Raw genomic sequence first — 16,622 nt, 5'->3', positions numbered from 1 at the left:
TGTTCATCAATGGTCACAGGACACTGCCCACAGGACACTGCAAAGAAGATGCTGTTGGCTGGATGTTTTTGGTTTGTAGGCTAGTTTCTGTCCAGCAGTGACAGTGAGGTGTTTAGAAATTTCAACAGTGCTGTACCTGATCAAGTCGTACCAGAACAACACACACTAACACCCCACTACCACGTCAGTGTCACTGCAGTGCTCATAATAATCCACCACTTAAATAATACCTGCTCTGTGGGCCCTGACCATTGAAGATCAGGGTAATAGAGGGCTGAAAAAATATGCAGAGCAACAGATGGACTATTGAGCTGGACACAAGTACTGCAGTATTGCTTCATGACTATAATATTCATGTTATGTTATTCCTTATGCATGTTTTATGTAGTCTCTATGTAGGTAACCTATAAATTAAGTGTTACCTAACAAACTAATGTCAGGCTGTGATTCTAGAAATGTTCTCACTGACTAAACTCAAGGCAGTGAACATTTGTAAACCTCAACAAAGAGAAATATGATTTGATGAACAGCTCCCCTTGTGAAACAAATGTGATTCTGCATGTAAAATGTTTTTGTACAGTGTAGCTGGGTTTCCTGTCACTGTGGGCTGCAGGGCACAGTAGTAGAGCGCAGAGTCTGATACTTCAGCAGAGGAGATGATCAGATTCACTGTTTTGTTATTTTCTGTAGTTTCCAGTTGTGGAAAACGTGGAGTTGCATAATTAATAACATTTGATCCTGACAGTTTCCTCAGTAAGTACTCTGGTCTGGATCCAGGATACTGACGATACCAGTGTAGATAGTTCCTAGTACCACTAGATTCATACTTGCAGGACAGAGTAACTGTCTCATCTTCACGAGCATGAACCAGCACTTTGTTGTCCAGTGGTCCTATTGACTGTGAAACACAGCTCTCTGTGAAGAAATAAAACATCCCAGTGTTTTAAACTAATTATCACTGACATTCTGTAAACACACTACAAAGTTAAAAACAGAAAAATATATTTCACACAGTTATAACTGTAGTTAATAACACACCGAGCATGATGATGAAGACAGTCAGAGAGCACAGAAACATCATGGTGGTTCCAGTGTTCAGATAATGAGGAGAGATGCGCTGCTACTGTTCAAGCATGTAAAGACTCCTCCTACATTTGTCAGTGGATCTGTTAGAAGAACTCTCTGTTAAAACCTGGTACACATGTGATGTTTGTCATGTGACTTGCTGTAGTTTGGTATATAAGTTCAGCGTTTAGTCTAGAATATTTGTAAGGTATTAATTCTCTCTGTAGAGTTACTGAGCAGTTCTGTCTGTTATTTTTCCTCCTGTGTTTCCTGAACCTGTTTTTGGCCTTTTCATCTTTCCCTTTCTGATCTGGTTGCCTGATAGTTTTTGTTATGTTTCTCTTTTTCTGTAATTTGTTGTGTTTAGATTTCACTACTGCCTGTCTATTCACTTATTTTTTCATTATGAGCATCTGGCTGGTTCTGTTCAGTTATATTCAGTATGTTACTTGTCACATATGTGTCCACTCAACAAGACAACTTCCTTTCATGTGTAACATACTTGGTGAAATAAAGTAAAATCTTTCTGCTGGTGCTGTTTGAGGGATTTTGGGGCAGGGGCTGGTGACAAGTGGTTGTAAGTAAGGGTAACGTCCATCAGCCCTTGTTACTGTGCTTGATCTCCTTTACTGGTGTGATTAAAGGTGTTTTCAGCCACACATGCAAAGGTGTGTTGTCCCATAACGTATGTGTTGCACCTCCTTTCTGTCCTACATTTTCTCCACCTTTGTAAACCAGGTGTAACATCTCAAAGGTGTGTTACTGGGGGACAGAATGGCAGCACATAACCACTGTATTCACTTTGTCATATATATATATATATATATATATATATATATATATATATATATATATATATATATATATATTGCTGTTGTCGGAAGAAAACCTCGTATCTACATTTTTGATGTTTTTCAGTTTTTGACATAATTTGAAAATACCTGTTACGCTTTACATTGTGTGGAAATATCATAAAGAATGGACCAAAAGAAAGCATCCAAAATGATTTGGAAAAAAAATCTGGTTCCATTGACTTACATTAAAAGTAAAGTATGCTTTTCCCTTCTCCTTTAAAGTTACCATTTTGGAGATACAAGGTTTTCTTGTAACCCGATAGAACACCTTTGGGATGAATTAGAACGGAGACTGCACGCCAGGCTTTCTCATTCAACATCAGTGTCTGACCTCACAAATGTGCTTCTGGAAGAATGGTCAAAAATTCCCATAAACACATTCCTAACCCTTTTGGAAAGCCTTCCCAGAAGAGTTGAAGGTGTTATAGCTGCAAAGGGTGGGCCGGCATCACAATAAACCCTATGAATTAAGAATGGCATCTCACTCAAATTCATATGCATGTGAAGGCAGAAGAGCATGTGCATATGCAATTTATTATTCTGATTCTGATCTTTAATAAATATTTATATTGGTTTCTTATGTTTATTTTACTTGGTTTGTCACTTCAGTTTCCTGTTGCAAATGCATAACCTCAATCACGCAAATCTAGATTAAACCTGCCCTCTTCTGGTAGATCTCTATCATTACATCTCTATTTGACTTGGGGATAACTTTTCAATTACATATGATGAAGGTCATTGGCAAACATTGTGTTTTTTTATTTATGGAAGTGCTGCAATAATATAAGATAATCCAACTTCTAGACTAGTTTACTCATGAAGTGTCTATATATGTTATCAGTTAGTTGAGCTTGTCCTGTGAAATAATGCTGATACGTTTATTTTAAGAAATAATGCTTGGGCCAATTTAAAAGACCATTACACAATTTATTTTTGTAGCTTAACCAAATGTCAACCTAACAGCTGAGAAAGAACCAAACTCAGGTAATTAAAACCCCTTTAGATGTTCACAAAATTATTATTTATCAAATTTTTATTAATATTTTCTGGATTTGCTGGCACTGTTGAGTATATCTTGTTCAGAGATTATTTTGTCCTGTTGGACTGGTGCCACACTTATCCAGATTATTATTATTATTATTATTATTATTATTATTTAATATTAGTATTAGTAATAATAATATCTTATACATTAATAAATATGAATAATTTACCCATAATATCTACAAAACTCAAACAGAAAAAAGACAAGTAAACACAGGTAAAAAAAGAGAGCATAGACAGACTGAAGAGAACAACAAAATTGACAGTACTCTGCTGACCAGTGCCCAGTCCCTGAGGGGAAAGTTATACAAACTGACACCAAATCTTCATCTAGTCTTTGTCTGTCTAGTGTAGTGAAGCCAGTCGAGTTCTGAACGGACCAGGAGTGTGTATCCTCATGTGGTGTAAATCATGTAAAGTACAGGAGCGTCTGTGTACCTCTGATATTATATGACATTGTGTGTTATTCTGATCATTTTACCTCCTTGGGAGTTCCCACAGATGCTCTATACAGTGGTTTATAATAGAAGGCATTACATCATCTTCCCCAGAGAATCATTTCTTGAGATTCACCAAAAATTCTATTATGTAATTACAATAACTGTTCTTTGCATAAATGTCTGCATAGTTATTGTCAACATAAGAACTTCAACACTAAGAAAACAATGGACAAATCTTTGCTATTTTACGTTATTCTTGAATTGTTGGACTATTTTCCTTTGCAGTCTTTCACAGAGTGGTGAGCTGATCCCTATCTGACTCAGCATCTCTGAGATGCTCTTTTTACACCCAGTCATGTAACTGACCTGCTGTAAATGAACCTAATTAGGTGTGAGATGTTCCACCAGGTAGTTTTTGTTTCGACTTACACAACTTCACCAGGCTTTTGTTGCCCCTGTCCCAAATTTTCGCTGCCTTTAATTTCAAATGGACCTATAGTTTTCAAAAACAATACAATTTTCTCAGTTCCAAGATTTGATGCATCATGTTGTCTTTTTACTATTTTCACTGAAATATAGGGTTTAAATGATTTTCCCATCATTACATTCTGTTTGTATTCACATGTTTGACAGCCTCACAACTTTATTGAAAACATGGTTAAAAGAGGATTTGCAGGGTGACCTCAATCCTGGATGACCAGAAGCTGCATCAATAGTTTAGAAGATATTTACAACACTAGATCTCTTAGCAAAGCAGTGAAAATTATGTGTGATCCAAGGCATCCTCTGCCTTTCAGCTGCTGTCTTACAGACTCAGTTTACTGTAACAAAGCACCACAGGACAACACATTACTGAACAAAAGTACTTAAGTATGTGTCTAAACCTCTCAGCAAGAAAAATGGACCAATATGCTCCAATGGTAAGTTTTAACAGGTCTTAACAACAAACCAATAAACAAATAGTTAAAGTAACTTTATAAAGGAAAACTTCCCCGTTTTATTTCTTTAAATGTTGAAGTCTTGTGTGTAAACTTGAGGACAACCTTTTACAGAAAGAACAGTCAGTATTTATACACTCAGCATCGATGCTTCAGACAGTTGACAAACATTGCCAAACTAGTTTGTGTTTAATATGAGACCAAACAATCTGTTTGTTTTAGCACAGTCCCCCCCTCCCAGGAGTCTACACTGTATTCTGCTCAGTGGGATTGCATAAGGAGGCTCACTTCTGTGTTTTAAATGCACTGTGGTTGATGTCCTACTGTAAAATTCATTGTTTACCTGTAATTGGTAAATTGTCTCAATATGTTGTGTTGTTACAACTGTTAGCAGTATTACTACTGCTTCAACCACTGGTCTCTTAGACTGATATTGGCAGTGATGTGATGTAAACCCGAGGGAATTCTCATGGAGCTGAATAGACAATGTTGTCTAAAGGCAGAGTAGCTGTTGCATGAACTGCTGTGCCCTTGCACTCACCCTCATTCTCTTCAATGTATAGTAGCACCTGATGTGGTCTGAATTCATGACCTCAAATTTATCAACCACATTTTCTGTGGATTTGGCTGAGTAAGAGAGCAACACCTGACAGGAAACCCAATGCAAAACCACATCACCTCATCACACAGTCAGTTTTTGTACAGTGTACCTGGGTTCCTTGTCACTGTGGGCCTCCAAGCACAGTAGCAGAGTGCAGAGTCTGATAATTTAGCAGAGGAAATCTCCAGATCCACTTTTTTGTTCTCAACCCTAGCAGAGAAGCCATGTGGTGGAGAACCACTTACACTCCCTGATTCAGTTATACGGAGGAGAAAATCCAGTTTAGATGAGGGATATTGGCGATACCAGTGAATACTGTGCACATTGCTGCTGCTGTAGCTGCAGGAGAGGGAAACACTGTCACCCTCTGAAACCTGCTTTTCAGTTTCCACTGGATTGATTGAATAAACTCCACCTGATATAAAAGAGAAAACCATTTAAAAATCAAACCCAGTCACTGCGTTTAAAATGACTAAAAGATGTTTCGGTTTTTTTTCTATGTTGTTTTTGAGTGATAAAATGCGGTGTTATAAACTCTAAAATTACCTAAAATTGTAGCATTTATAGTTTATGCATTTTATACTCACTTACCTACAAGCATTATGAAAATAAAATTAGTAAATGGCTGCATGATATCATCTGTGTTTAGTGACAGCTCTACATGACAACGAAAGAAACTGAGGAAGGAAGCATGTTCAGTAGAGCCAAGAGCTCCACCTCTCTGACTAATGCTTTCTGAGTGTTGATGATGTTAGGTGTGGTTAAATAATTTATTCAAAAGATTTCATTAAGACTGCTTTCAACAATTTCTGTCATCCGCTTGCAAACATTTATATTGAGGCAAGCAAGCATTGACATTCCAGTGGACTGCTCATAGAGAGGAGGGTCAGTGAGTGTTCAGTGCTGAGAGAATCCATACAGTTGTACAGGCTTCATTTCTACTTGTGGGTTAATAAATATCCCATCCCAGTTTGATAGAGTAAGCCTGTACTCTATCTGTGTAGACCCTGGTCTATGAAGTTCTACCCATTGCTATGTCCCAACAGTGAAAAAAAAAAACAAATCTGACAAAGGCATGAACGTGAATTGTGCTCTCCAGCGGTGCTACTGACTGTAAAGGAAGAAATCTTGGGTGAACTTTAAAGCACAAAGTGTGAATAAAAATGTAGTTCAGTTAGATTTTAGTCATGAGAATTTCTAGGGGTGCCAACAATTATGGCACACATAGATTTGAGAAAATTTCATGCCAGATTTGTTCATTCTTTTAGTCATTGTACTTCAAAAAAAAGTAAAGGTTAGATTTTTGTCCATTTCTGAATAAAAGATCAGAAAGACGAACAATAAAGAAAGTTTTTTGCAGCCTGTTTTGCTCATGTTCACCAAGGTTGCCAATATTTATGAACTGCACTGTGTATCACAGACCAGAATCAGCCAAACTGTTTTAAATCTGAAACCATATTTTGGTGGTGAAACCACACTTTGACTGTAGAATATAATGCTTTTGTTTTGAATAACCCAATATTTTAATTACGTTAATTTCATTTTAAAAAAGCATTGAAACAAATAAACTGAAAAGCAAGGTTTAAAATGCAAAAACAAGAAGTTCCCATAGATATAAACCTATTCCTCATACCTTTCATGATGATAAAGACAATCCGAGAGCACAGAAATATCATGGTGGTTCCAGTGTTCAGATAATGAGGAGACATTTGGTGCTGCTTTATATTTTTTAGCGTGGTGTGTATGTGGTTACACTTATTTGTAATTATATGTAATTTCCTAAAATATCCCTCATTTGAATTAGACACCCATGAAAAGGTGACATCCTGCCTGTAGTCATGATAATTCATAAAGAATGCAGAACATAATATATCAGTTTTAGGGGAATCCTCTGACTGCAATCAGCACACAGTTTTATAAAGAACTCTTAGACAGCCGTTTTATTCAAAGGCAGATTTCAGACCTGTGTATTACCCAAACTGCAGATCACTGAAGATCAGCACAGTTTATCTACATGTTTAACAGAATTCAACTGTTCTGCTTTATTTTTGTACAACCCCATTTTCAAGAAAGTTGGATGCTGTGTGATGTTTAAATACAGACAGAACAAAACATCACCAGAGAAGAACATAAGCTGTAATACAGGCAAAATATGATAGAATAAATATTAAAAATGATGCTGTATTTAACCGTTGAGGCTTCTAAGTAATTTTCTGTTAAATATACACCAATCAGATATAACATTAAAACCACCCATTGTCTATTTTATCTGCTCCATTTATCATATAGGTGCACTCTGTAGTTCTACGATTACAGACTGCTGCTCTTCTTACTGTGACATGCGATAATCATAGAGAGTAGTCAGGAGGCTAATCAGGAGCTAATTCCAGAATATACAGCAGAACAATACAGGCATTCATAACAGGTGAGGGCAGGGCAAGGCAAGGCAGAGTCCGTGAAACAAGCGAAAAGTCATCAGCCAACAAATCCAGGAAACCAAACAACAGTACAAAAAGGGAAGTCCAAAAATCAGGGTCAAAAGAGATCAGGCAAAAGGTCAGAACAAACAGAGTATCAGAACAGAAAATGAACGCTCAGTAAGGCAGGAAAACTGGCAATACTTCACAATTAGCCTGTGATAAATCCCGGGCTTTAGTTTAGTCGTGTGATGAATAATAATAATAATAATAATAATAATAATACATTTTATTTAGTAATGGCGCCTTTCAAAGCACTCAAGGACACCTTACAACGGTTAAAAGAAGAATGGTAGAGTATAAAAGAGGATAAAAAACAAAAAACAAATAAACAGATAAACAAATCAACATACATTCAAATACTTTCAACCAGACGAGAAACAAGACAAACAGAGAAAAGTGAAGATGAGGAATCAGGAGTATGCAAGTGTGAATAGATGGGTTTTAAGCCGAGATTTGAAGGTAGTTAGACAATCAATATTGCGAATTTGGGTAGGAAGGGTGTTCCAGAGAGACGGGGCAGAGTGGCTGAAAGCTCTAGTTCCCACGGTGGACAAGCGGACTGGAGGGAGAGTGAGCTGGCCAGCTGACGAGGATCGGAGGGTGCGAGCAGGACTGTATGTCTTAAGGAGATCAGAGATATAAGAGGGAGCAAGTCCATGTAGAGCTTTGAATGTAGTTAGTAAGATTTTATACTGGATCCGGTAGTTGACAGGGAGCCAGTGGAGCTCTTTAAGGACAGGGGTGATATGTTCGGTTACAGACGACCTGGAGATGATCCTAGCTGCTGAATTTTGAACTAACTGGAGTTTATGTAAGTGTTTCTGAGGTAAGCCGAAAAGAATAGAATTACAGTAGTCTAGTCTCGATGTTACTAATGCATGGACCAGAATAGCTGTGCAGGATTGGCTGAGGAATGGACACAGTCTGTTAATGTTCCTAAGATGGAAGTAGGCTGAGCGTGTGATATTGGAAATGTGTGTTTTGAAGGAGAGATGGCTATCAAGAACAACTCCCAGACTTGTAACCTGGGAGGACGGAGAGACAGTGGAACGATCAAGATTCAGAGTGAAAGACTGACTTTTTGCAAGGATGTTCTTAGTTCCTACTAGGAGAATTTCAGTTTTATTGGTGTTTAGCTGTAGAAAGTTTTCGGAGAACCATTTTTTTGCTTGGTCTAAACATTTTAACAGAGAGGAGGGTGGGAGAGTATCATTGGGTTTAGTGGAGAGGTAAAGCTGGGTGTCGTCAGCATAACAATGAAAATGTATTTTAAATTTCCTAAATATTTGGCCAATTGGGAGAAGATAAATTATGAATAGGAGAGGTCCAAGAACAGAGCCCTGCGGAATGCCACAAATGACTTTGGACATAGATGACTGGCAGTTCTTGAGGCGGATGAACTGGGAGCGATCATTGATATAGGAGGAGAACCACTTAAGCACAGTATCGGTGAATAACACAGCTATGTGTTAATAATCCAGTGATCAGGATCTCGGACAGGAGGATGAGGAGAGATCTGGAGTCATGTGACTGTGCTGAGGATTCTGGGAAGTGGAGTTTGAGTCTGGGAACAAGAGCGAAGGGAAGAGCTCCTCCTCACGTGACCGTGACGGATTCTGGGTAATGCAGTTCTCATCCATATGCGAACTGGTAGCAGACGTGACACCTTCAAATGTAAGAACTTTTTCTTGCATCCTTCGGACCAATTTGAGCCCAGCAATTTGAACCTCCAGGAAATATCAGGTTCTTGTTTTACCCTCCCCCATGTCTTGTGAACTATCAGAGGTTCTTGCACTAGTACAGGTATAATATAACATAAGTGCTCTAATGTAGAGGGATTATTTTTAAAGATCACATAATTGAATGTTATAATGACCTTGATTATCACCCAAAACAGCTAAAACAAAATGTGTAAAATGTTGATCTCTCATCGCTGTTGTCAGAACAAAACCTTGTATCTCCAAAATGATAACTTCTCAGGAGAAGGAAAATCCTACTTTACTTTTAATGTAAGTCAAAGGAACCAGACGTATTTCCAAGTCATTTTGGAGCATTTCTATTGGTCCATTCATCATGAAATTTACAAACAATGTAAAGGGCAACAGGCATGTTCAAATTATCTCAAAAACAGAAAAACGACAAAAATGGAGATGCAAGTTTTTTTTTTTTCCAAGGGCATCGATATGCGTCATACAGTTAAAACAGCCTGGGGTCAAACAGACCCCAAAGAACACAGATGCATAAAAAATGTGTATAGGGCACCCATTACATTAGGAAAAGTCATAAATATGAAGCAAAAACAAACAAACAAACAAAAAAAAACAATTTTAGCATTTATTTAGAAACACTAAATGGGGTCAAATTGACCCCAAAGATAACAGGAGGGTTATACAATGTATCCACTCACTGTCTACTCTACTATCAGACACTCCTGCCTTGTTGGTCCACCTTGTAGATTTAAAGTCAGACAGTAGCTCAGGTATTGCTGCACAGTTTGAGATGGTTGTCCTCTAGTTCTTCATCAGTAGTCACAGGATGCTGTCCACAGGATGCTGGGTATTTTTGGTTGGTGGACTATTCTCAAGGCTATCATTCCATCTATGTACAAGTACACAGTGGAGGGAAATTACGTTCCTCCAAGGAACAACACGGTGCAACATGGAAACAAATAAGCAGTACAGAGTGCAAGTGGCAGACGTAAGTGTGGAAAAAAACTACTAGAAACAAGAGACAACAAGAGACTAGAAACAAAATAATAAACACGAGAAATAAAACAGACATTAGACACAGTAAACAGACAGGACAGTGCAGCTCCGACACAACACTCATTCTGAGCATGAGGTAAGGTTGTGAAATAAGGTGCAAAGATTATTTAACATGTGATCTGTGAGTTCCTGAGGTAGGATATACACAGTCCTTGAGTAAAAAAAGTGCAAACACGGTATTAGCAGCAAGTTCCAGATCATCATTCTTAGTCCAGCAGTGAAAATGTTTATAAACTCCAGCAGCACTGCTGTATCTGATCCACTCAGACCAGCACAACACACACTAACACACCACCACCATGACAGTGCCACTGCAATGCTTAGAATGATCCACCACCCAAATAGTACCTGCTCTGTGGTGGTCCTTTAGGTGTCCTGAACATGTAAGAACAGGGTAAAAGAGGGCTGACAGTTTGTACAGTGTTATGAAGTAATGGAGCATCTTATGTCATCTTGTGGTTACAAGCATGAGCTGGTCATAAGTACTCGATTATTGCTTCATAAATATTATTCAGTGCTTATGCATGTGTTATGCAGCCTTTATGTAGGTAACCTTCAAATAAAGTGTTACCTAACAAACTAATGTCAGGCTGTGGTTCTAGAAATGTTCTTGTATGTACCCACTGATTAAACCCAGGGCCGGTAAACATTTGTAAGACTTAACAAAGAGAAATATGATCTTCAGTGAGATGAAGACAAACAGCTCCCCCTTGTGAAACAAATGTGATTCTGCATGTGAAATGTTTTTGTACAGTGTAGCTGGGTTTCCTGTCACTGTGGGCTGCATGGCGCAGTAGTAGAGTGCAGAGTCTGATACTTCAGCAGAGGAGATCACCAGATCAACCTTCTTATCCGTTTTATTAAGTGAGATGGACAATCGCTCATCAAGTGTTTCAGCCTTAGTTATGTGTCGAGTGGATTCCATGATCAGCAGCAGGAACTCTGGTCTTGATCCAGGCTTTTGCTGATACCAGTGGAGACTGTCAACATTTCCACCATATGTGCAGGACAGTGTGGCGTTGCTGCCTTCACTCACTAACATGCTGGTTTGGTTCTGTTTGATGATGTCAGCAGTTTCACCTGTAAAGAAAAGCACAGAAATGTTCAAAACATAGACATTTTAAGACTTTGACACATTGAAAAGATGTAAATTCTCTTATTTAACTGTAATTCCTTAAAATATGATGTGTGTATCTTACTTACCAAAATTGGAAACAGCCATGAAAACAGAGAAGAAGAGCAGCATGATTGTTCAGATCTCCAGCATTAGACATTCATGGCTGTGTTGTCTCTCTGTTCTTATGTGTTCTGTATCTTCCCACTTGTAGCTCCACCCACTCCTAGTTCACAGTGAAGCTCATGCATCTCAACTCTGATCTCATTTCATCTGATCATGCAGTGATTGGCTGGTAAACTGAACAACATCAGTGGAGATGTGTGGATTTTCCACAGTCACTATGATAAAAGATGTACAGCAATAATACAGGTGTGTATAAAGGAGCTCATCAGATTTTTGAAACTATATGCTTGATATTGTTAAATAAAACTAATTCAAACAAATATGAGTGTAAAATGACCTGCCCATGTCTGATAATTCTACCTTGTGCAAGAACCAGTACCAGGTACCAAAGCAAAATGATATTACTGTTTAAGTCCAAATAATTTAAAAGTCTGAAACATGTTTCATCTGAAAAATTCAAAGCATCATCCTGCAGTGAGTTTTTGTACAGTGTAGCTGGGTTTCCTGTCACTGTGGACTTCATGGCGCAGTAGTAGAGTGCAGAGTCTGATACTGCAGCAGAGGAGATGATCAGATTCACTGTTTTGTGATTTTCTGTAGTATTCAGTCGTGTGAAAGGTGGAGTTGCATAATTAACAATATTTGATCCTGGCAGTATCATCAGTAAATACTCTGGTCTGGATCCAAGATACTGACGATACCAGTGCAGATATTCCACATTACCACTAGATTTATATGTGCAGGAGAGAGTAACTGTCTCATCTTCACGAGCATGAACCAGCACTTTGTTGTCCAGTGGTGCTATTGATTGTGAAACACAGCTCTCTGTGAAGAAATAAAGTTTCATTAATGGTGAATAATTTTCTTTTTTAGGAAATTAGTTATTTCTGTTTAAACAAACTAATCACTGATGTACCATAAACACACATCACTACAAAGTTAAAAACAGAAAAATATTTTTCACACAGTTATAACTGTAGTTAATAACACACCTAGCATGATGATGAAGACAGTCAGAGAGCACAGAAACATCATGGTGGTTCCAGTGTTCAGATAATGAGGAGAGATGTAGTGCTACTGTTCAAGCATGTAAAGACTCCTCCTGCATTTGTCAGTGGATCTCTTAGAAGAACTCTCTGTTAAAACCTGGTACACATGTGATGTTTATCATGTGACTTGCTGTAGTTTGGTATATCAGTTTGGCGTTTAGTCTAGAATATTTTTGAGGTATTGATTCTCTCTGTAGAGTTACTGAGCAGTTCTGTCTGTTATTTTTCCTCCTGTGTTTCCTGACCGTGTTTTTGGCCTTTTCATCTTTCTCTTTCTGATCTGGTTGCCTGATAGTTTTTGTTATGTTTGTCTTTTTCTGTAATTTGTTGTTTTTAGATTTCACCACCGCCTGTCTATTCACTTATTTCTTCATTGTGAGCATCTGGCTGGTTCTGTTCAGTTGTATTCAGTATGTTACTTGTCACATATGTGTCCACTCAACAAGACAAATTCCTTTCAACAAGACAAGACAAATTCCTTTGTCAGATATTTGAGCTTGTTTTGTGAAACGATGCTGAAAAGAAATAATGCTGGGAATGATTGAAAAAGCCATTACACAATATTAATTATTGTGTCAGATATTCACAAAATGATTATTAATGTTATTGTTATTCACATTTTATATAGGGTTATCTATCAAGTATTCCTTGTTCAGAGACTATATTGTTGTTTTGTACTGGTGCCCCGCTTACTAGAATTACCATATTACAACTTCTTTCACCTCCAGACTGATATTGGCAGTGATGTGACAAACACCAGAGGGAGTTTTTGTGGGTGGAGCTGAAGACACTGTGTTGTCTAAAGTCGAGAGTTGTTGTTGCATGGTTTGTTGTGCCATTGCGCTCACCACCATGCTCTTGATGATGATATTTCAGGGAGTAATGTATGTAATTTATGAGTAATGTATAGTAGCACCTGAAGTAGATTATTGCAAGAAAAGCCTCAAATATCACAAAGCTGAAGGGGCTCTGTAATGGGATACAGACAATTTCTCCAAGTCAATGTAGGAAACTCATAGACAATTACAAGAAATGCCTTAAGGAAGTCCATCCATCCATCCATTTTCTAAGCCGCTTCTCCGTCAGGGTCGCGGAGGGATGCTGGAGCCTATCCGAGTGGTCGTCGGACAGAAGGCAGGATACACCCTGGACAGGTCGCCAGTCCATCGCAGGGCAGACAGACAGACACAGACAGTCACTCACACGTAGGGGCAATGTAAAATGTCCAATTGGCCTGACGGCATGTCTTTGGATTGTGGGAGGAAACCCACGCAGACACAGGGAGAACATGCAAACTCCACACAGAGAAGACCCTGGTCGCCCAGCAGGGGAATCAAACCCAGGCCCTCCTCACTGTGAGGCGACAGCACTACCCACCACGCCACCGTGCCGCCACCTTAAGTAAGTGAATTCTACCAAAGTGGTAGATTTAGCATAAAGCAGAAGCAGCCCAAAACCCCAGTCCAAAATTAAATAGATCTCTGTTCTCTCTTTCCTTTTTAAGTACAAATATTATTTTATGATGTGGTTTGAACTCATGAACTCAAATTTATTGACCACATTTTCTGAATATTTGGCTGAGCAACACCTGCCAGGAAACCCAATACAAAACCACATCACCTCATCACATAGTCAGTTTTTGTACAGTGTTGCTGGTTTCTTGTCACTGTGGGAGTCTCTGCACAGTAGTAGAGTGCAGAGTCTGATAATTTAGCAGAGGAGATCAATAGATCCACTCTTTTGTTCTCCACCTTAGCAGAGAAGCCAGGTGGTGGAGAACCATCCCAACCCCATGATTCATTTGTATACAGGAGAAAGTCCAGTTTAGATGAGGGATATTGGCGATACCAATCAATGTACACATTACTGCTGCTGTAGCTGCAGGAGAGGGTAACAGTGTCACCCACTGAAACCTGCTTTTCAGTTTCCAATGGATTGATTGAAGAAACTCCACCTGATATAAAAGAAAAAAAAAATTCTGAATCAAACCTGGTCACTGCAACAGACTGTAAAAGATTATTCAGAATTTCTATTGCTATTTAGTTTTTAAGTTATAAAATATGGTGTTAGAAACTCACTTACCTACAAGCATTATCAACATAAAATTAGCAAATAGCAGCATAATACAATCTGTGTTTAGTGACAGCACTACGTGACAAAGAAAGAAATGAGGAAGGAAGCATGTTCAGTAGAGCCAAAGAGCTCCACCTCTCTGACTAATGCTTTCTGAGTGTTGATGATGTTATGTCTGGTTAAATTCATTCAAAAGATCTTATTATGACTTTCAACATTTTTTGTCATTTATTTGTAAACATATCCATATACACCATATCCAAAATATTGGGGTGCTGTGCAAAATGTAAAAGAAAATAATATGCAATAATATGCAAATCATTTAAACTCAATATTAAATTGAAAATAGTACAAAGACAACATATTAGATGTTGAAATTGAGAAATGTTATTATTGTTTTTTTTTTTAATTATCATTATTTTTAAATATATGCCCATTATGAATTTGATGCCAACAACACATTCCAAAAAAGTTGGGATGGGGGCAATAAAAGGCTGGTGAAATTGTGTAAAAGAACAACTTGTGGTTGATTGACAACAGGTCAGTAATATGATTGGGTATAAAAAGCATTGCAGACAGGCTGAGCCTTTCAGAAGTAAAGCTGAGGAGGGGTTCACCACTCTGTGAAAAACTGCACACAATTCAAGAGTAACATTTCGCAACATAAAATAGCAAATAACCTTTGCTTTTCACCATCTACAGTACAAAATATCATTCAAACATTGAGAGAATCTGGAGAAATCTCTGTATGCTAGGGGCAAGGCCAAAAACCAGTAGATGAGGAATATTGGCAATAGCAATAAATGTAAACATTGCTGATGCTGTATCTGCAGGAGAGCGAAACTTTTTCACCCTTGCTTTTCTGTTTCCAATGGACTGATTGGGGAAACTCTACCTGATATAAATGTACAACCATTTCTCACTGTGTTTGCACACTGTGAAATTAGACCTCTGCATTTAACCCATGCGTGCAGTGAGACACCCACATACATGCACACTAGTGAACACAATCACTAAGGGGCAGTGAGCACACTTGCCCAGAGCAGTGGGCAGCCCTATCCATGGCACCCAGGGAGCAATTGGGGGTTAGGTGTCTTGCTCAAGGGCACTTCAGTCATGGACTTTCAGCCAAGGGGATCAAACTTGCAACCTTCTGGTCACAGGGCTGGTTCCCTAACCTCCAGCCTACTACTGTCCCCAAAAGAAAAGCCTGGTCACTGCAAGAGACTGTAAAAGATTATACAGAATTTCTTCTGATACTTTGTTTTTGAGTTATAAAATATGGTGCTAGAAATTATGTAATAAAATTGTAACAAATGAAGAAGGCCAAAAACCAGCATTTGCTGGCTGTGATCTTCAGGCCCTCAGGCAGAACTGCATTAAACCAGATATGGTTCTGTAGTGGAAATCACTGCATGCGATCTGAAACACTTCTGAAAAACAATATGTCTCTGCATCCACAAATGCAAGTTAAAACTCTAAAATGCAAAAAAACAGCAAAAAAAACAAAAAACAAAGATAAACAGGATCTAGAAATGCTGCCACCTTCTCTGGGCCCAAGCTCATTTAAAATGGACTGATAAATGGAAGAGTGTCCTGTGATCCAGCAAATCAACATTTGGATGCTGCATCCTCCATGCTAAAGATGAAAGGGACATTCTGGCTTGTTATCAGTGCACAGTTCAAAAGTCAGCATCCATAATGGTATGGAGGTGCATTAGTGCACAGGACATGGGTGGCTTGCACAGCTATGAAGGCACCATTAATTCTGAACAATACATACAGGTTTTAGAGCAACATATGTTGTCATCCCGAAAATGTCTTTTTCAGGGAAGGCTTTGCTTATTTCAGCAAGATGAAGAAGATGCCAAACCACATTCAGCTCATATTACAATAGCTTGGCTCTGCAGTAAAAGTGTCCGGGTGCTAAACTGACCCTGCAGTGCAGACCTGTCACCCACAGAAAACATTTGGCACATTATAAGATGAAAAACATGACAAAGGAAACCTTTGAACTGAACTGTTCAGCAGCTGAAATCCAATATCAAACAAAAATGTGAGAACATTTCATAC

This window comes from Pygocentrus nattereri, chromosome 2 (genome assembly GCF_015220715.1).
Source record: "Pygocentrus nattereri isolate fPygNat1 chromosome 2, fPygNat1.pri, whole genome shotgun sequence".
Classification (NCBI taxonomy): Eukaryota; Metazoa; Chordata; class Actinopteri; order Characiformes; family Serrasalmidae; genus Pygocentrus; species Pygocentrus nattereri.
Note: the sequence above shows the minus strand (reverse complement) of the source record.